The 21410-nt window shown below is 35.2% G+C and overlaps 1 protein-coding gene across 1 annotated transcript in view; it reads right to left on the reverse strand.

Moving 5' to 3' along the window:
- The window catches only part of PRKX (protein kinase cAMP-dependent X-linked catalytic subunit), a 56113-nt gene that overhangs the window by 30116 nt on the left and 4587 nt on the right, over positions 1-21410 (reverse strand). The gene's annotated exons all lie outside the window — the stretch shown is intronic.

The following is a 21410-nucleotide window of genomic DNA, read 5'->3' on the forward strand; positions in this document are numbered from 1 at the left end:
AATCTGCTTAAGAGTGCTGCACACTTATACAGAAACAGTAGATTTCATGCACCCTTTTTTAATTAATGTATTCCTCTTCCAATTCACTCTTAAAAATATAAAAGAAAAATAAAAACGTCTTTTAAATAATGTATTCTGCATTTCTCTATTCAATACAGTAATTCTTGAAGTTCCTTTAAGTGCATTGCACTCAAGACAATTATACACAACTGTATTTCTCTCAGTTTGAAGTGATAGTTTAAACTGGCACATTCTGCCGCACTTCTATTTGTGCTGCAGCACAGCGTTACACATTTGAAGACAAACATTTCAGCTCATGGGGTGGTCGCTCATTGTTTTTTTGCTCATTTAACAATGCCATGTATGCTCCATTAAGAACAGTACTGCAGATATTTTTAATCCTATTCTCTGACAGAAATATGTGTGACTATAAAGGACACTTGGCATTCAAATGAATTGCCTAACTTGTGAAAGGTCACTCTCTTGCTGTGAAATGCCTTCCATATACATCAAAATCTCATACTGAAGCTCATGATCATCCTCTTCTTTGCACACACCCTAGGAAAGCAGCCCACAGACCTATTTCAGTTATTAACTAGTATGTCAACTGATTTCAGATTGTGCTGACCAGTTATGATCCACCTATGTTACATGACAATTTTCCAAGACATGTAGTGGGTGTAGGGAGATGAGTATGTACCTGAAATAGATTTTTTGAGAGAGAGGCTGGGGGGAAGACATCAAAAAATGAACTTCCAAAACTACATTACTTGGGGAGGGAAGAGAAAAACAAGGGAGTTTTTACCTCCAGTAGGTTCAAGAAACTTGAGATTAAAAAAAAAAAATTTGTTTCCTGTATGTGTGTTCTCACTTGAAGCATTCACATTTTGTTTCTCTAACTAAAAAAAAAAAAAAAAAATAGAGAAAACAAAAGACCCATACTCCGAACTAGAAACTAACAACTTCAGCAATCCACTTTCATGGAACATGCAGCTCCACTACTAATACAGCTTTTAAAACCAGTTTGAGATAAAAGTTCTCACTACACAAACCCACAAAGGATTACCGTTGTCCAAGCACAAAAGATTCTATCAAAGCAGTTTTACATTCCCACCTGTCCTGAGTTACAGTTCTTTAACTATGAAAACTGAAAACAGGTGTCAGATAAAGCTTGCTGTTATAGTGAAGTAAGGCACCACATCACTCTGGAAAATTTATCATGCAATTAAATCCTTTAACAATGCAGTCATATTACATGACTGTATCTCTATACCTGTAAACAACCTTATTTTCATGGGGATGGGCTTCTGCAGTGAAGAAAAAAAACCCTAAAAAATATACCAAAATAAAGGCCCAAAAGCTTCCAAGCAGAGCTATCTTTTCAAGCTACTTAAAATACTGATTATTTATAATCTTTATTGAATGTGTAGACAAAAAATAATTTAGGTTATTTCAGAATTAGGAGCTGAAATTTAAGTTCTGAGTGAAAACACTGTTAAAAATAACTATATTCATGTTCACACCAAAACTAAAAATCAACTTAAACTTTTAAGAGTTCCAGATGTGGACTCAGATAAACTAATAGTACCAATCCCATAAACAAATCCTGGGTTTATATGCTCATACAAGTATCCAAGTGCAAAGTGCTTCCATAGACATATTCAACAGGGAAGTCAGATGAACACATACCTAATTGTTCCTAGGTCTCTAGTGATCCCACATTTCATGACTTGTTCTACTTGTCCTACAAATTCTTATTTTAGAATGCTTTATTTTTTCATTACGTTATTGGTCTAACTTTACAAGCGGTGCTGCTAAGAAATAATACTAGTAATAATAATAGAAATCACAAGTTCCATCCATTTGCAAAGAAGGACCGGTAAGGGATCTATTTAGCAATAGTTCTAACTTTGGAAACACAGCCTCTTTGAAAATGTCTCTGCCAGAAGCAGCAAAGTCTGGCAGGCTATTCCAGAATAGTGGCAGGCACCTAATCTAGAGAGCCTCTGGGAAAGACAGAAGACCACACAGACAGGCGAGAACATACAACCTCCCTAACCAGTTTTATTATTAACTGATTGCAGGCGGCCTTTTTTCAAACATCTTTAGCCCGCTTTCAAGCAACTATGGAAATCAAGATGACAATACAGACCAAGAAGTCATCTAACATTTGTTTTCAGACGTCTCTTCTCATAATATGAATTTTCTCCCATTCAAGTCTTCTCAGAAACTCTATTAGACCTACATCAGTTGGTAGTGACAGTGCCCAGACACACAACTAACCACCCCTCCAGCACTTTTGACAAACAATATGCTCTCTTAAAGCTCTAAAGAAAAATAACAGCGATGTTCTGGAATTTACCCACACCATTTAAGCTGCTCAGTTAAACTCCTCTCACTGCAGAGAGAAGCAAAGAGTAAACATGGTAAGTACCATGATTTTTTCATTTAAGGAAAAAAAAGACTTTAACCATGTGTGGGCCATGAACAAGGCAGGCAAGTGAACTTGCTGAAACTTAAAAACAGCTGTTTAAAATAAGCAAATCAGGTGCAATTTATGCCTTTGCAAAGCCACATTCAGGACTAATCACTGAGCTGCCTTCCCCCAGCCCCCGCCTTTTTTTTTTAATGCTTAGCAAGTCTAGTTTTCAGATAAGCAGATAAAGTTTGCATACAAAGATATCTACAATTCAAAAATCTCACTTCAAACTTTTGGTCTGGATCTCCTACTCATGCTTTTAGCCATTTCTGCAAAGATTTTTAAAATTTTCTTACTTGGGAGCAGGAGGGAGAGGAATGGGATGGGACACAACAGACAAGGTGGGAGGCTGCAACTGGGTATTTTTGTGGTTGTTTAGCACAGACGAGAAAAATCTAGCTGTTCGATAAAAACAGGTCTTATTGTTCTGACTAGGTGGAAAATCTGCCTCTCACATTCATGGAAAGAAAACCAAAAAAACTGAAGCAACAAAGGGGGAGCATGAAAGATGGAGGCCCACCTCCATAAATCTGAGGGAAGGTTTTTGGAAGCAGAAGAGGGCTGGGTTACTAACTAGCCTTCTATCAAAGCACTGCTGCCTGCTGGGAAGGACACACTGAGCTCATGAACAGTTTCTGCTAATCTCCATGAAAGAAGTGTTCATTTTTTTTTGCCCTGATCACCCCTGAGCTCAGCTGTATGAATAAGCTACATTTGACCTGTGACAGATAAACTTTCCTTAGGATTACCTCAAAATAGAAATATTCTGTACTTGCCCATCTTGCACATAACAATGAAAGGAAGTACAGTGTTTACAGATTTGCACAATATTCTACTGATATTTATTTAATGTTTAGTTCAAACCAAGAGAATTTCAGGGACTGTGAACCATTCTAGATGAGTCCTGGGATCTACCAAGTACTATGTTGCTGAAGGAAGGGCAATGGCTAGACACACACACTCCTCCCTTTATTTTGGCACATAATGCCAGAGTGTTAGAGCAAGACAATTATACTTCATGAAAACAGTTATTAGAAGGTGTGAAGGAGTATTTGTATTTTATTTGCACAGTCCCCTTTCTCCCTACTAAGGCATATAGCAAACGAAGGTTTCTAGCCACCAGTAACAAAGGCAAGTGAAGAGTGCCTGCACTATTTGCAACATGCAACGCAATTCAAGATTTTCAGGACTAAACAGGAAAACAGAATAAAACATGCAAAATGCTAACCACTAATCTGGTATAATCTGTTTACAACAGAAACAATAAAATTTTTTGATGCCTTTGCAAATTTAGTGAGGCTGCAGAACTTGAAAGAATGCCAGCAATCTTCTCCATTAGGTAACCTGCTGATGTTAAACACACACAAAGGGAGGAGGCCAAAAACTGCAGAGGATCAGCTTGGGCTAGGTATCAAACACAAGGAGGACTTCTCAGTCTTACAAGACAAGCTGATTCCCTAATGCCATGCCAAAATACCATAGCTAGCTTCCAGGATTTTACTCTCTTTGAAGCCTGGTAGAAAAGAATAAAGAATGTGGGAATATTTCTGAAGCAATTTTAGATACTTTTGATGCTAAGAAAACTAATCCTGCAACTTTTGATCAGTTAAAAAAATTGAGTGAGTAATCATGTAGTGACTATTTTGCTACTGATGTAGGTGACTAATTTAATGCTCAGTTTGCCTCTTTTATTTGCTCCCATTAACTAGGCCCAGCTGTTCCAGCTTCTTAAAACCAAGTTTGCCTTGCTCAGATAGATACCATCTGTTTTAATGAAGAAAGAACTAGGTCATGGGATCCACAACCCTGAGGGCTGCTTTCTGAGTCCCAGAGGGCTTGGTACAGACTTCAACAGATGCCAAAAAAAAAAAAAAAAAGATGATGTATTTGCTTTTATTTACAGTTAAAAGACTGTTTCCTACTGTGCCACGTATTAGTCTCTGTTGGTAGCCAGAAGCACAACAGATTTAATTCTGTTGAATACCACAGATAAACTAAGTGAACTGTAGCAGATTATAAACTCAATACTGAATGTCAAATTTGTCTGCCATTTAATTTCTGTCTCATTTTGGGATGGAACCTGAACAGCCTAGTAATACCTGTCTTAAGAGGGGGAGTAGGGACCATCAATAATTCTTGACAAAGAAGGGGAAGAAGTGGCACAGGAAAGGAAACCAGCCTGCCCAAAGAGGCTGGTAATCAGAAGATTAACACTTAGGAGAAAGATATGGGGAAACCGCATTACATGAGTAACTATGGGCTTCTATTATACAACAGATGTGACTGGCATATGAACAGAGTGACACAGAATAAGGATGATGATTTTGGACATCACAGCAGCCCAGTTCACATTTTTCATTTAAGTTTTCAGTCCTTAGACCAGTGTCAACAGAAAATGCCTAGCAGATTACCGCTCAACCTTCTCAAATTCAGTGTCTTCACACTGTTCCACAAAACAGCTGTGGATTGCTCACCATAACTTAGATCACTGCTTCTACACTTCTGTACCACTCTAGATGGTTAGGGTTCTGATCTAAACGTGAAAAACATACCAGAAAAATAAAGAAATTTAGAGGTTCATGGATCTAACATATTTTAAGGTTCTTTTTTATTAATACTTGGTACATAGGGAGCCTATAACAACACACCATTAAAACTACATTTAACAGTCTGGGATTTGGTATAGCCTCTTCTCAGCTTTGCACAAGATTTGATATCACAGTATCACAGTATGTTTGGGATTGGAAGGGACCTCAAAAGATCATATACCAGAGAATAGGCAAGCAACTGTGTCAATAACTCTTCTTGTTGAGCCACTCATTTAAATCTTTCTGAATTACAAAGAACACAGGAATCACCAGGCTAATTAATACACACCAGTCAAGCTTCCTGTTTTTCACATAGTTCAGAGACAGAATTCCGAGTTCTAAAAAGTGCCACTGAACAGAACACTCACAAGAGGAGTTCCTTTAATTCCAGATAATTCTTTTTTGTGCCTCACAACTTATTTGGTCTCTCAAAAAATATTGTAAATATCAGGATGTCTTTAAACAAAATAAGCAGAACTCTTTAAAGTTTCTCCTCTCTCTTTATCCTTTATTTATTTTGAAATACCAGGGACAAATAAATAAATGAGACCAGAAAGTCGTTAGCCTGCTGGTGATAACCTTTAATCCTTTCCATTTCTGAACAGCTCTTAGAACAATGAAACTAAATGCATGTCCCTTTGCAAAACTTTAACACCCACAATTATTCACATCAATTCCCCTAAAACTGGTATTTCCCCACTTGATTATTCAATGGTATTTTTTTAACCCTTCCCATGCCTTCCACTACCTGTAAATTCTGACATGTTGACATAAAGAATATGAACAGATGAGAGGATGAAAAGTTTTCCCTCTGTATTGAAAAACATGAAATTGTAAAGTCATTATTACTCCTTTTTACCTATTCAAACATTGCACATGAAGTGTTGAGAGGCCTCAACTGTGAAACTATATATATTTTTTTTTTTTCATAAATATAGCTCAAATAGAAAAGATGTACTGGTTTTCCACCTAGAAACTAACCTACTTTTGCTGAACTAAATTTAGGAGGCCTGTTGAAACAGCGTATTTTAAATTATACGAAAGCCCTGCTAAAAGTAAAGCATATCAAGCTTTATTGACCTGGTTTTAAAACAACTTGGTCCATCACATTTTAAAAGACAAGCACAGTTAAGCTAAGAACTGGGTACCTGTCTGGCTAGCAACACATTCAAAGTTAAAACACTAGAAAGCATTAAATTATCTATTTCATCTGATAAGAATTTCAGGTAATTAAAGCATTATCAAAAAGTGTCACTTTTTTAACAGTTTGAAAAGAATCTGTAAATTAGGAAGTATACTAGCAAGATACACTATCTTCGGACTTTTTTTTTTGTAAAGTTACAAAATGTCATTCAAATCCTATTTACAGAATTGCTTATTTCAGGTAGAGATTAAAATAAGCACAGTAACTGAGAGCTTCTTGGAAGACAACTGTTATAATTTATTATTTAAAATCTCAAACAACAAAAATACATGAATGCATCACAAAGTAAACAGAATCAGGCAAAGAGCAGGAAAACCAAAAAGATGAGTTCAATATTATTCCAGGTATCATCAAATCCCAGATTTTTGGCTACAAGATTCTTTCTGATTGTTAAAAAAAAAATATATGCTATGACAGAAACATTTTATATTATAATCCAAAATGATGAATCTTGATCTCTCTTCAGATATTGTTTGATTTTGGGTCTGCTGTTACGAATATATGGCACCTGCTTCTTGAGTTGGGATTACTGCTACAGTCAAAGTTTTGAACTGGATGTCCCAGAAGCAGTCTAAGCCTTGTCTTCCATGAAGACAAATATCTTGCAGTTTATCTCTGGTAGTACACAAATATTCAATTCAGGTAAATCATTAATACATAATTTTTCACTTTTCCTATTAGATTATGAGCTAGAAGTGCTTCCCAGTGATTCCCTCCCACTCCTTCCCCCGCTCAATGAAGGTAAGAAGATGTAATACCTATGCAGGGATATACTAAATTGGAAAAACAGCTCTGTTCCTAAGCTTAATTGCCACAATCAAATCTGTACCCAAGAGGACAGCAATGTTTTCTCTCTCATCGTTTGTCACTACTTCTATCTTTGCCATCAGTTTCCCTGTTTACAGGAATCATTTATGAAAGTGACTTGGCTAGTTGCTTTACTCAAATTCAACATGGAAATATTTAGTTTGGTTTTACACACACACAAATAAATAAATAAACCAATATGATGTGTCACAAAGTCAAGGACAGACAAAAGCTTTTCAAATAACTTCAACTAAAGGCAACAGTCATTAAGGTCTTTAAAATTTAAAACAGCACCTCTGTAGAAGATACACCACAGTTCAAGTACTTCATAGACTGTTTCAGCAGCTTTTGCTCTTCTCAGTTGCTACATATTAGGTCCTATATGATGCTGCATAAGTACTGTATGGACAAAACTTAAAATTATACCCAAAGAAAACAGAAAATCTTAAAATAAAGTTGGCGAGCCAAATAACTACAAATCATGGCTGTGCCCAAAACTCACATTATCATCTAGTAAATAACATTTTGATGACTAAGAAACAAACATTTATGAATGCAGTAATCTGTGATGGATTTAAAAAGTCACTTTTTTCATAGAAGTTAAAGTTCCGTGGAGTCAGGTAAAGATTAGAGATACAGGCTGCAGCATGTATCTAAACAGCAGTTCCCCCTGAACTATGTGAACCTACACAAGGGTACTTAGTAGGTATCTAACATCCGATTAGCCACTTTCCTTTCCAACCCAGAAATGTGTGCCTCTAACACACTTTCAGGATTTTTACATAATCAGCATATTTTTGTCTGTCCTGGAACTCGGCTCTTGCAGATTTCTTCCTTTGTTTTCTCCAAAAGAACCACTTGGTGCAAATCAGTCTCATATTAATGTAAACAAAGTATCAGGCTTAATACCCTTGACTGTGTTCTTTTAAAAAGCTAACAAAAAATATTATTAAAGTACAAAGGTTTATTACTGCTGAACCAACACAATAAAAGCTACATTGTTTCTACTTGAACGATTTCCTCCTTCACCAGTGCTGGACAGAAGCCTTTGCGGGACTCATACCTCTTACATTACATTCCTTTCATTTACATTTCACTTCCATCTAAAGTAGTGCTAAAGGAGAAACAAATCAAGGGGGACATTTCACATAGTGCACAAAGCCTATATTTTTAAAAACTTTTGAAACAGATTATCTATTCACTGCTTAATATGGTATTTCTATAATGCTTTTCAAGCATAAGACTGAAGAGTAAATTATGTTGAAGAGCCCCTGGATGAAGACAGATCGAAGATGGACTTAATTTAAATGCACTCAGCACTTAGCTCTTTCGTATGTTTCAGGAAATAGCTACATAGGCAACTGAGGAAAAAACTCTTCAAGATCATCTATTGCCTACTATTTCGTGTGTTCACACAGAATTAGGCATAGGAGGCCCTAGTCCAGAAACACACTTGTATATGTATTTATGGACAAGTATACCAGCAAATTTGAGATTTAGCTATAAAGGCCAGGTGGAAATCCAGACACAGTAATATTCAGAAAGCAAATTCTACACATTAAGAGTGAAATTAAACTTCTGTGGCAGCCAATACCTACTTTTCCAGTTTTTTCTTTTAAGTTTAACCTATTTTTCATTCAGACTTTTGACTTCCATTTTTGAAAATTCACTGACCTTGACCTAACTCAGGATAACAAAAGAAACAAAGAACAACCTCTGGACATTCACATTGAAGACAAAGCCTGTCCACTGAGTATAAGTTAAAGGCCTTAAAGCATCAGAAAGTTTGTTCTTCACATTATATCTTCAAACCTTAAGACCGAAATTTTTTAAAAATGACAAACTGGAGTTCTATCTTTTTTGAAAGACAGAAGATTACCACAGAGGACCACGTAGCCTCACTTAATTTCTTTATGGTTGGACATTCAAACACATAATGGACATACATTGTGAAAGGCGCTTATTGTTCTTGGCCTGCTGCAGTTTATGGTGAGAACTTACAAAAAGTCTTCTCCAGTACAAAAAAAAAAAATGGCAGTAGTAAAGTTACAGGCTAACACTGTACAAACAGTAACCAACCAGCTCATCTGTACCCCAAACACAAGCTGAAATACTTCCTCTCCGGACACCTTGAGCTGGAACTTCCTCATGCATTACAGAGCTCATCTTTAGACCAGTCAGGTGGAATCCTTTCCAAGTCAGAGGGGGGAAGAAAGGCACTTCTATATTCAGCTGAGCAGTTTTACACATCCAGTTTATGAATCCAGAAGTACCTATTTCTCTCTGTCGATTATAAAGTGATTTTACACATGTAGGTTTGATAGCCATTTAGTGTATAGGTCTACATTCAGACAGATGAAACCAACCTTGAAGTTTTATGGACAGATAAGTGCATGTGGGATATCATGACATGGAAATTATTGACATATAAAATGCTAATTTGTATAAGGAAGTATACAGCAGTGAGATTTAAAAAAGAATTGTTAGTAACTCACTAAATTCTTCATACATGTCACCAGAGCTATGCCAAGTGATAACTCTACAAGTCTATAATCTTCAGCATTGTGACCCAAGTTTATATTCATAAGGCAGTTATTAACTGATATTCCTGAGAGACTAGAGAGTAAAGAGGCATTATGTATCTAGAATTTACTTGACATGTTTATCACTTTCCCAAGTTCTCTCATGCTACACTACCAAAAAATAGTGTAACACTGTCCAACGGAAGGTGATGAAATCACTATTCTTTGGCACTAGAATAGACATAATAACATTCTCCACATAAAGAGCTATTATGTGATAAAAATGAAGTAACTCTAGAATATCTAAATAAAGTTATATCTGATATGGAATTGGAACAAACACACTAACACAAATACTAAGTTTCAAATTCCCAGTCTCCAAATTCCATTCTCAAATATCAATTAAACATTTCAGAAGAAAATCTCTACAGTGCCCAGGAATTACATTACTGATAGAAGCAAATACTGAAAATATTCTTTGTGTTAATACCTAATGTTACTGAGGACATGCCAGTTTTAATTTAGCAATTATGTTTAGTGTAAACTTTTAAATACCCTAGCAAAAAATAACTGTGGTCTTTAAATTTTTCACACTATTCAGGATTGTTTAGACCACTACACTGTTTTGTTTTGTTTTTTTCTCTATAACGTAGAAACATAAATCTAAACTCAACTGAAATTCTGTTCTGTTTTCTAACCGAAACACAGAATGGAGAATTATTTTTTTTTTTTTTCTGGTTTTACTGTGCAGCTTCTTAATAGGAAAGAAAAGTCATTTCACGAAGTTTCCACAGTTAGAAGCCAGCTGCCCTTGTTAGTTTTATACACACACTTTCCTTCCCCTTCCATCTCCAAACCAGGATCCAGTCTCTGTCCAGTTCTATACCTCTGAATATCACACCCAAGAAACCCACCCAAGTGAACAAATAAGATTTTAAACAGAAGGTTGCACAAAACTGACAATTATTTAAATGGACAAAGATGAACCAGGATGAGACCATTCAAGAATTTATTATATATATATGGATGTACTCTTTCATAAAGAATTCACAGATTTGAAATTATTTGTGAGTCACAATATGAAACAGAGAATTCATCATACAGTCACATGAAGAACAAAGAGAAGGATAAGGTTCAAAATTAAACACCAATGGCACAAGGAAATAAAATATTCTACAGTATATGTGGTTCAATCACATGTTGGCCAAGGCTTTTAAGATTCTTTGAAGGATGCTTTGTTTGGACATATGAGCACAACTTAATTTGCCCCTATTTACACCTAGCAAGCTGGAATACTCACTCCTAAATTTCCAAGCTAATATAAACACTGGAGAAGAGCTAAGCTTATTACTTCTTGCAATATTTGTATCAAAATGCAGGTAAGTTATTTCAGATGCATTTTATATTATTTGATAGCTAGTTTTATATCATGACCAGCTTACCCAATATAAAACATTACGTGTAGTGTGAAAATGCTTAAAACTAATAAAATCAAAACCTTTACTGCATAACACTATTACTTCCACTAATGGCACAGTATATGCTTCTTTAAATTGTATATAAACTTTCAAAATACAGATTGAGTGTCAATTCTGATGGAAATCTTGTTCAAATTGATGATTTCTAAATTGTTTATTAGTAGGCCTGTCTTCAATATTATCTGTCAATTCAAAGACTGGCTCCATTAAAATAAAAATTTAAAAATGTTACCTCATCCTCATGTTGTAGAATTTGAACAATACCATGGATAAAAATCCATATGAATCCAGAAGGACAACAGTAGGCAGGCATACGAGCACATACTCTACACAAATCTTTCTATAAGACCCAAGAGCTTGCCACAAAAATCTAAAAACACTTCCAACACCATTAAACAAAATTTAGTTCACAGTTTTTAAATGCATTAAGAAGACCACATAACTCTTCACGCCTTAAGTTTGGGGTGATAAAAATCTTTACTAATGACCAAGGAAGGAAGGAAAGCTTTAAAACACCAAAGCAAAATTCTCCATTATTTATGACAGTCAAAAGCATCAGGAGATCAGAACCTTAAGACCTAAAACTGATCAGTCCATTATTAAAGTTACCTGGTTACACCGTTTCTCACAGACCTCTAACACAAGAATTTAACTTCTACCTAAAGTGTATTTAAAATACTGCATGGAAAGCTATTTTCAGCACTACAGACTTATCAAGTGCTGTATTCCACAAGCCCTGAGTAGTTATTTTCCAGATCTTAACTCATAATACTCTGTATGGTCATAAAGACTATCAAGTATATTATACTGTAGTAATAATAGTGCAGTCTACTGGATGGACCTTACTAAAAGAAACAGAATTTCCAACCCATCATATCACAGTCACAGTTACGAGCTAGTCAGCCATAAAGAGCCCTTTTTATGTCTGCAGTGTTCTCACTTTCCAGTCACTGAAAGCAGTTAATCATTAATACTCTAATCTTGAAAATAAACCCAAGCTCGCTTTTCTCATAAGAATCAATATTTTATTTTAGATTTTCATTTTTTCACTCTGCTATCCTGTGTCTTCATCACATATCAGATTTCTTAGCAATACATACCCATGTACCTAGATATACAGATATATAATATATATGCACACATACTTCCATTTACTCAACCACAGGTTAATTTATTTTGTTGTTTACTGCTATAGTTGCTTCTCACTTCCACTCTCCCCCATTCTCTCACCCCATAAAATCTCAGAATAAATTATCTGAACCTAGTCTAACATACTTAAAAACAGGATCACAGTCTGTGGCAAAGAGAGCAATGAACAGCAAATCCAACACCACCTTGACAGGATAGATTAAATTACATCTAACTGAATTCATGAGGTGTAGATCACACACCAAGAGTACTTGACATTCCCTTGTAACCTCTGTTTTTCAAAACTGTAGCATCACTGTTTACTAAGAGGTTCATTCACGATTATAGTTGACAAAGCATACCCTTCAACAGAAATGTTTTTTAACTATTCATTTTAAAGAACAAGCACTTAAATATAAATTATAATTCAGGACTTACAAATAAACAGTGCACAAGCACAAACGTGCTAAAATTAGAAGGGAGGGCCAGATAGAAGGGTTATAAAAGAACATAAAATCCATCTATCTTGGCCAGGTCATTGGTTCATATATCACCCAAATCAGTTGCAAGTGAAACTTACTGTATCTGACAGTTATTAGTTCATCATCCATGAACAGTTTTTACAGAATCTGAAGCATGTTAAATTTTCAGCAGCAAAGATAAAAGGCATACTTCTGCCCTGAAGAAAGTTGAAATATGTTAGGTATAGTTCATTTACAGTTCTACAAAGTGAACTGCAGTTTATTTCAGATGCTTGCACGTTTCCTAGGAACAAGTAACAGTCTCAGAAGACAGGAAAGAGACTGATGAAATTATTATTGTTATCATTATTATTTCATTTATAAGAGGTCCTATCAATAAGAGGTACTATCAATGTTTAAAGAGTCCCTAAGCACCTGTTTTCACTGTACTGCCCTTTATAGTCAAGTTCACCAAGTTCCTTAGTCTTTAATATGAGGCCTGTATATGACATGCAAAACTTAAGAGATGACCGCACTTTACGGTAAATTATTCAATAGTTTGCACTCCAAAAAAGAAGATTTGTCTTGCTTATAAAACTAAATGAACTATGTTATGGAAGGATCTCCGAAGCAAACTGATTAAACAGTAGAGCTTTTTTCCTTCTCACTGCTCTCCCATTCCCCCAAGTGTCTTAGGATTTCTATGTTGGTTTTGGGGGTTGTTCGGTTGGTTCGTTTTTCTTTGTTTTTGTTTGTTTGTGTTTGGTTTTTTTTGGTATGGTTTTGTTTTGTTCGTTTGTGAGGGTTTTTTTTGTTTTTTTTGTTTGTTTGGGGTTTTTTTGGTGGGTGTGTGTAGGTGCAGGGTTGTTTATTTGTTTGTTATTTGGTTGGGTTTTTTTTCTATTACTACAATCATTGCTTTACCTTATTTCAAGAATATTACAGAGAACCAAGGGAGGCCCAGCAACAAAGCTGTGTTTGCTCTCAAACAATGCAGTAGACAGTCAGAATGTTGGAATTCCTATCGTATCTCAAAACAGTGTTAAGTCCCCTTATCCTACTCTCTTTTTCCAAAATAATTTTAAAATAGGAATTCCAACATTCTGACTAATAACCATGCAACCAAATCCTGCTTTAGTTTTATATTAAATGAGTTTAACTGCAGACTTGTCAGAAAAAAAGAAAGATTGCTGAGGGATTTGGCTAATTAGCCACAAAGCCACCTGTCTTTGAGTTTCCCATTTCACAGTGTTGCTTCTCTACTTACAATTAGCATGTATTGCAAGCTCTTCTCAACAGAAAGATTTCACTGGTCAGTAACATCACCTGCATACCTGCATATAGTGCAATTCATACACATTTCAAGTTAAAAGAATATTAAAAATCCTTGCTAAGTAGGATTTTGAGATTCTATTTCTCCATTTGCCTCTGATGCCAGTTGAATATTTATGGAATTACACCCTAGCCACATCTTATGGTCAGCTTCTGCTCACAAAATAAAATCAAGTTATGCTTTTTTTTTTTTTTGGGGGGGTGGAGGGGGGCATGGGGCAGGAAGGGAAAGGCATAATTCTGAAATCTAAATGATATTTTGGATGTCAAATACTGTTATTTCATAAAATGCACTAACTCACGCAAATTGTCCTATCACAGATTTCCAGAGCTTTGTTTTCCCAGAATTATCCAAAAGCAAGCCAACCAGTCTGTATTCTACCTAACTCACAACCGACGGTGCAGTAGGAGCATTGAAAAATTCAGGTCTACCTAAGAAGAAAGCAACAAAAAATTATCTCCAATGTCACCAAAATAAATATTTTAGCTTACAATAATTCAAGTGTTGCAGATAAAGAATTGACATAATTCTAGAAACTCTCTTCACTTTGACATTTAGAACAACGGCTAAAGTTTGTTCTATTAAACACTGAAAAGGGATGGTTTTCATAGGCTTTACAGCATTAGGAAAGGATATGCCTCAATCTGTTTCTACTTCTCAACTGATCAAGGATGAAATGCATGCAACTGAAATTTAAAAAATTAACTTCAAAAACCACCCCCCGCCCCCAGAAATATATTTCCATGCCTTTTAAAATTTTTGCATTAACTTTGGTATTAGTTCTTTTTTTTTCAGATGCTTTCAAAATCTCTTCTCAGTTATTTTGTTTTAATTCTAATGCTTCTGTCTTCTAGGACATGCTGTCTTTCTCCTCGCTTCTTTCCAGCTGTCTTTTCTAGCAAAAAAACCCCAAAACAAACAAAACAAAAACAAACAACAAAACAAAACAAAAAAATAATCAAGTAACCAAACCAACTTTAATCAAGGAAAATTTTCCACTAACAGATCCAAGGAATAACTGCTACTCACTTTGAAATTACTAGAACACATGCAGAAAGCTTTTACACAGAATAATTTGAATTAACTTGCAGTACTGGGAAACTTTTAGAAATAGTTTTAAATGTATTATATCCCAAATGACATTATTTTCAAATATATTAATGAATGAGCAATTTCTACATGTATAGTTCCTAATGTGAATTTATTTTAAGTGGACTGAACTAATTTGGTCACAAAAAAAGGAGGAAGAATATGTTGTTGAGCCAGTATAACTTCTGTATCTACCACTTCCAAGTGTAACAACGGGCTTGGCTAAATAGAGACATATTGTAGAAGTCTTCATAGGCCTTTGAAAGTCACAAAAGTCAGGGTGAGCTCAGCGGCCTCAGAACACTAATTCAGCATACCAACATGCAACCTGAAACATTTTGATGAAAGAGGGTACAAGAATCCCAGTTCAGAAACAGCCTGACCAGCAGCTGTCCTCATTGTTTGTTTTCAAGGGACAGGCATGGAATTACCCACTAATCTTCCTGAAAACAAACTAAAATTTTACAATGCATAATATGAAGTTATTTTTGTCAGACCATGCAAATTAAAACTGTACAGGCTATCATCTCCTGCACACAAGGAGCTGTAGAAAGCCAACACCAAGCTGGAGGGAAGAGGTCTGAGGCTACATGTCTATCATCAATTTTGGGGCAGGTGGCTAGAGGAGTCTCCTATTATAGTTCCCAGAAGTTTCACATAACACAGTTCCCAGCCTCTTATTTTTTCATATTCACCATCCATATAGCTATTACAGTGCATCTTAATTAGTAGATCAGCAAAGTAAAAATCTTACACCCAGTTTAGCCTGTTTTTGAAGTGTTCACGGAGGGATAGCTCCTCTCTTAACATCTACCTAAACAATTTTAGAGCATTTAATTTACTGACTGGAGTAATACCCGAGAGGCATAAGCAGCAGTACTAACTAGACATTTTCCTTTAATCCACAGAGCTCACTACACCTTCAACAATAATGGCAGTGTCATTACTGTAAATATATCAGATTGCTCAGGGAGTCCCCATATTCTCCAGTACAAACAGAACAACACTCAAGCAAAAGCCAATAATGCTGTGAAAGAAGTTACATTTTAATGAAGAACCATACCAACACTCAAAAAATAATGCAATAGTTGGCACCTTAAATAGTCACTTCACATGAGTTCGGTAACAAACCATTACATCGTTGTTAAGAATCATGAAAAAAATAAAAGAAAAAACCCAAACTTTGACAGCTCCACATGCTTTCCTCCTGTATTAGACAACGTCACAGATTATATAGTCACATCTTTCAGGGAAAATAACATATTGCATTAATAGCTTTAGTGTTTTTTAAAAGTATGCATTAGACAATGCCAAGGGTACCCAAGAAAAACAAACGCACGTCTAAGTCACAGATTACAATTGATAATAATAGTTTATATTACATAGCTCTTCTGCCTTGAGTTGCCTTTCCCAAGTACTTCAATAAATACAAAATACAAATTACGCCTGAATTGTTGCAAATTGCAAGGTAGAAAAAAAATTAAATATCAGATGTGTGATCTTTCATGAAAAATTAGCTCAGAATCAGCACTTTAAGGAAATAAAAAATATTTGACACAAAAAAAAATGCTACATGCCGTAAACACTGTATGAATAGGCTGTAGAAACAAAGATCTGCTAAATGTGATAGCCAACTAAGAAGCCCTATATATGTGAAAGAAAGTGAGCAGAAGACTGTTCCATATCCTCACTCTTTCTATATCAAGCTGTACAATTGTAGAACTTGTTTTATGAATTTTTATATATATATATATATATATGTATGCATATATATAATTTATAATCCAAATGAGAAAGTGGTAGGTGATATTCAAACTGAATATCCAGAAGAGAAACAAGAGCGAAGATGATGTTGCGTAAAAAGTAGTCTGTTTTAGACACCATACCCTGTTGGCATAAGCACTATGAAATACATTGCAAATCAAATAAAACCACATAACCAATCTACTTTTACTTTGGTATTAAATAAACACTCCCCAACAAATAAAGAGTCACAAGACTAGAAATCCAGATATTTCACAGCATATTCAAATTGCCTGAGACGTGCAGTTCAGATTTACTTAACCATAATTATGTCCAATTTAGCTGGACCGTTGAGGGTCAATGCAAGACTTCGGGAATGGTCCACTGACCAGATCAACCCAACTGATGAGTCTACAATTCTATCACCGTTGGTATTGTACAGAAATATGTTATACCATGCAGTTTAGTGCCGTGGAAACTATGCTTCCTTCATTAATTTTAATGTGTTTTGGTTATAAATAAATAAATAAAAACACACACTAGCAATTTGTCTGAGGTGAAGTGTATCAAAACACACCAATTGATTCACTGGAGAAAAATGACAACACATTTACACAAAAGTTACTGTCAATCAATTAACAGACCAGCTATCAACTGCTCCAAGCCGAGAGAGACGAGAGTGAAGAAGCAGGCAGCAGAGTGGAAAATTTTCATGAACAAATGCCACAGATGTCCACAATTTAAGATCAGAAAGGGCAGCTGTCAAAATTCACCAAAAGAAAATGTGAGTGTCAACACATTTGAAGAACAACTCTGAAATGAAAATATCCTCAAACAACCTTAAAATAGGTATAGATACTGATATAAATCTTTCAGCATGAGCATTACACAGCAGCTCAAGGAAGCTTATTTTACTAACACACAAGCACTTTAGCCATAGAACTATAAGTTGTAGTGAAATGATGTGAAAACAATTTCTCTCTCATACAGATATGTCTAAAAAAAAAAAAAGAACTGTACTTGTATGTTCTACAATGTAGATATGTCCAGAAGAACACATTCTGAATACTTCTAGTATGCTATGATTCACAGTTTCAACATTATTTTTCCCTGCTCCAGTGATCTTTGGCCTTTCAAAGAGTTTAGGCATTACATAGAACAGTTAGGTTGTTTCAACTGAATTGTAAAAACACAATATTTAGAGTTCAGTAAGATTGTGGCCCTTAAGCTGTGTAAAAACAAAAGCTTACGTTAATCCTCATAATGAGAGTGCTATTCTAAAATTTTCAGAATGCTCCTCAGGGTAGAACAAGATATTTTCTTCAAGTTCAAAGAAGTTTTACAAAATGACAAATCTATTATTCTCAGAATTTTTATTTTCTTTTTTAGATTATCAGTAGGTTCAGGGCAAAATTGCTCACAGAAACGCTGCATCTCTTTTACACTCTGTCCCTCTAAACCTTTAGAAGAAAACAAACATCACACACTACTTCAGCGATAACATCTCATCAAACATCTTCCCCTGAAACTCCCCAAGAAAGAAGTCTTTAATTTGCCAACTTACAGTCTTATCATCACAACTGAAACTATTTCAATACCCTTGAATATATTATTTACCCAAAATAAAATAGTAAGTGTAATACTAAGGGCAAAAATGTGAACATTTCTTTTACCAAAATTAACAAAGCAAGATTACAATTATCCACAGAAATACAATGAGACTTACATAAGTGTGTTTTGTATATTTTCTCATTCTGTAACATTCCACTCACTTTCCAAATATAATGTGTTTTGTTAACTACATTCACAATTTAGTCACCTGTCTCACAGGTGGATTACCTTAGTACTCTAAATTTACAGTCTCTATAGTACAGAAGAGGCTGTACTATGGGAAAATCTCTGATCCACCTTAAGTATTAAAAAAGAATAATAATAACGATGCAACAGGTATTTCAAATAAAAACTGAACCACTGCTCTAATGCGAAGTGTAAACAGTGGTTAAAATGATGTCGTACCATATACCGTCCCCCCTTTTTTTTCTTAAAAAAAAAAAAAAACAAAAAAACACCACTTTTCTTCATTCATTTGAAAGATAGTCTTTCTGCGGGAAAACAGAAATATGGTCTAATTTTGAGAACTGCTCTTCCCTATCATCTGAATATCCCAGGTGCAAACTAATACACAGTACTCAGCAAAATTTTACTTGCCAACATCTTTGAAACTACTAAAACACCTGTAACACTGCAGAATTGGGAAGATGACTTCCCAGGTAAAGACACTGTATTAAACTAGTCACGAGTAGCACAAGCTACTGCTGAAGATGCTTTACACTGGTAAGCATCAACAGCAAAGGTATTGTATTGTTTAACCTAAACTAATTTAAGAACAGGCTATGCCCAGACAAGCCTTTTCAAGGTAAACACACAGTTCCCATCTTCACAAAAATTCACTCTTCATTGCTGTATACATGTCTACGCCTTTCACAACAAACAGAAGTGGTATTACTGGATTTATTATTAGTGGTATTATGAACTCCACCACCCTTTTCATTCTTCTGATATTTATATATTGCATATCATCCTTAAAGTGGACCAAGACAGGACTAAATGCAGTTTAGCTTGGAATTTGTTTGCCTAAGTTTTCATTATGTAAAATCCAAAATAGAAAGACATCCACCTCCAAAAGGCTGCTCTCCCTGTCCACTACAAACAGTCCAGACATGCAAATTCAGGAACCTCAACAGAGAAAAGGTGAGTCAATCCCTAAGAGCCTACATGCTGTAAACCACCAGTACTTGAAGTTCATGTTCCTCCCTTTGAAGAGAGGGAAAGAAAAAAATTAACTCAAATTTCTACTTCTCTTCTGGTTTCCTATCTTTTCAGTTTGGCCTGACACACAAGATGGAAGAATTCTTCAACAGTATCTTCATCTGGAACATAAGTTTTATTTAAGCATAAACTTGGCAGGAGGAAGGTGTGGTGTTAGGAGCTTTTGATTGTGTGGGAGAGAAGTTTTGCATGCTTTTTATTTCTGAAATATTAGTATTAGTTGGATTCCAGATTATTTGTTAATTTGCACTGCAACAGGCGCTTTTGGGCATCTCTGGCCTATTTACAGAAGTTAACAAATTACTTATCTTCAAGAAGCATATCTGAGTGTCAAAGCCCATTCTACAGCCTACAATCAAGTTCACAGCATTAGAGGAAAAAAATACTGAATTTCTTTCTACAATCAGACACCTAAATAAGAACAAGGCAAAATAAACAGGTAACAGGCAAACACTAGCCATTTACCTCAACACTAATTTTAAACACTGAAGACAGAAAAGCAGAAATGTGAACTTTCAGTTTTCACATGTTTGGATTTCTTCCTTATACTCTCACTTTTCTGACCTTTCTGAATGATTAAAGATAGTAATTGTTTCAATCCATTTTTTGCAAACAAATGAGAACAAGAACCTTATGGGAAAAAACCTGTTGCTGCCTACTCCACAATAAACATTATGCTACTGAAATTCACCTCAGCAGTGGATAACAGGAAAAGCAAGAAAAGAAAGCTGAGTCACACCTGGTCATTTTCTCTCTAGATCATCAGCTATAACAATACCAGGGATTTATTTTGGGACAAGTATGATCTTGTGGGAGGGAAAAATGAGGCAAGAAAGACATTCCACAGACAGAGTGAAAACAAAATGCAAGTCATTTAGCTTTATGACTAAAGTCTCAAAATTGTACAAATGTAATGGTGAATTCAGGTCACCATTACAGTCACAACATTCAGACCATGTTTTCTTTCAAAACTTGTGGTATTCACGGATACTGCCAAGTAAAATAATGGATTATTATTTATCATTTCAGTATCAAGAAAAGGTGACAAAACAGGAAAAAAATGCTCACACACCCCTTAGAATATAATACTTTAAATAGGTGAGGACCTTAGTAGTGTAACCAAAAATAACACTTGGTAAGAAACAGAACTAATTTGAGCCTCTTTAAAAAAAAAAAAAAAAAAAGCCAAGAGTGTTCCTTCACTAGTAAAGAATAACTTAGTTATTCCAGTGCATAATTTTTTACTCAGACTATACACAGGGAAAATAGTACTGTAATGTCCCATACAGAAGAAGTTACCTTCTTAAAGCATTAGACTACAGTCCTGTAGTTTCTGTCCTGCTGATAAAACGTCATCAGAAATATATTTGGCTAGCATATTTTGTGTGTCTACACAGTGAAATTAAGTATTTAAAAATGTGTTGTGTCTCACTTTTCCCATGTACTTTTTAAAATTTTCCCATGCTCATAAAAATTAAAATACTGGTTTGCCCAATTTTTTATTCTGCATTTATTTAGTGTAAAGCACTTCCTGGGAACAGCTGTTTTAAAGAATCTTTTCACATGAAAATACTATTTAAATATTTCAATCAATTGAATAGATTTACAAAACCCTATTTACATTTATAAAGTCTGCTATGGAATTCATTTCACTTTGAAAAATGGGCAAGAAAAAGATCTCACAGAAGAGAGGGCAAGAAGAAGTTTGTCATCTTTCTCCTCAGCATTCTTTTCCTTCCCCCTTCCCTA

Source organism: Streptopelia decaocto (genome assembly GCF_964273445.1).
Source record: "Streptopelia decaocto genome assembly, chromosome: 1".
Taxonomy (NCBI): Eukaryota; Metazoa; Chordata; class Aves; order Columbiformes; family Columbidae; genus Streptopelia; species Streptopelia decaocto.